Source organism: Octopus bimaculoides, chromosome 4 (assembly GCF_001194135.2).
Source record: "Octopus bimaculoides isolate UCB-OBI-ISO-001 chromosome 4, ASM119413v2, whole genome shotgun sequence".
NCBI lineage: Eukaryota > Metazoa > Mollusca > Cephalopoda > Octopoda > Octopodidae > Octopus > Octopus bimaculoides.
Window position 1 is genome coordinate 13,499,648 of NC_068984.1, and position 2,038 is coordinate 13,501,685.

The window sequence follows — 2,038 nt, forward strand, 5'->3', positions numbered from 1 at the left end:
TATATATAAAGGATATAATATTACTTCAAAGTTTTGTATCTAGCTAGCACCCAATAATTAAGCAATTTACTTGACATAATTTGGAAATGTTCGTGAAAATAGGTAACTTGTTTTATCAGAGACAGTAGGGACTTCTGAAACCATGCTCCCGAAAGAGGAGATGATATGGCCTTCTTAAATCAAGTTTCATATAGAGACAAACGGATGGTCTTAGTTTTGATGTTACCAACCTCTACTCAAATGTCGGCTGTGGAGTAGGATTAAAAGCGTAAAGTACAGGATAAACAAAAGAATCAGGAGAGATTCCTAAAAGAGTTTATACTTGAAGGGTTACGCTTGACAGTAGAAATAACGTTTCCTTCTTTGACAACTAATATTACTTAAAAATATACGAAACAGCAAGGGATGTTTGAGACACTAGGAATGAAATTAGAGGAAAGAAATTCCATACCCTGTTGCGAATTACTTTTGATCAACAAATTCAATTCTATCTAATAGGGAACTGTAACACATTCTTGGATCACTGCTTCTTACATTATTTACATTTAACAGATATTTGTTCTCATCTTGTTTGTTGTTAACACAACGTTTCGGCTGATATACCCTCCAGCCTTCGTCCGTTGTCTTGGGGAAATCTCGAAACTGGGTTCTCATTCCTAAGGTATTTTTTTTAGATGTTATTATCATTATTATTATTATTATTATTATTATTATTATTATTATTATTATTATTATTCATATCACTGTGTCTGAAATCGAACTCGGTGTCTTGAGGTTAGTAGCCCTCGCTCTTAACCGCTACGCCATTTGCCCGTGGGCATATCAGCCGAAACATTGTGTTAACAACAAACAAGATGAGGACAAATATCCGTCAAATATAAATAATGTAAATTATGTACATAATTCCTCCTCTCTTAAATATAGAACTGCACTGCTTCTTAGTTTGAAACAAAAGAAAGGACGACTTTGCAAGATCCCTTAGATTAATAATCAGTGTTCATGAATAGCTCTAGTTCTCTATGGAAAAGAAAGAAACAGATTTCTCTTTTCTGAACATTCTAGTAATTGAAGAAAAATGAGACAATTGCAATCAGTCTCTACTGAAAGGATACGGAAACCAACCTATAGAGTTTGTTATCTTTCCCATGTAAAATGGAACGTACAATTCAATATGGCAAGGTGAGCAAGCTCAATAGACGAAGAGAAAAAAACGACTTGTAGAACTAAGGAGATTATTTCAAAAGCAGAAATACCTATTGAATTTAATAAATCATATCATAACCGAACCAAAAGAAATGCCGATCTTTACCTAACAGAAAAACACTCTGGCAGGGGATGGAAACAAGAGTACAGGTATAAAAATTGCGTTTGTCAACACTCAAAATTCTTGGAGCCGCAACATCATCCATTCGATAAAATGATACATCTGAATGCTGCATCAGTCATCGAATATCCGACAAATAATTAAAAGGTCACACATCAACAGCCGAGGAAAATTACTGAATATCATAAAACTCCGAACCAAGGCGGGATTCACATCGGAGAAAGAAGTAACGCAGATAACAAACTCTGGAGACCCTCGTTATGGGACATGTGAAATCATGGAAGAATTAAGAACTACAAGATATTAAGAATTGCAAGGAATTAGAAGGTGAATGCGAATATGAATTGCAAAGCAAGAAATCTCATCTACGTAATCACATGTCCGGAATACAACGAGAATTACAAAGGAGAAATAAAGCAAAAGCAGAAAACTCTATAAGAATTATAAATCCGAAAGTAGATCGGAAATATTCAACATTACGAAAACAACCTTCTTTACGCATTAGCACCGAAGACATGTGATTGGAAAGTTGAACAACGATAGCGTTTACATGCAAAATGCATACTATGAGAACATTTCTTCCTCAAATGTTTGTGACATTCTGTTTCGTAATATTTTTCTAAAAATCACTTTTTAAATAGATTGTACACACACGCACTCACACCTTCCCCGTCACCAGCCTCATATATATATATATATATATATATATATATA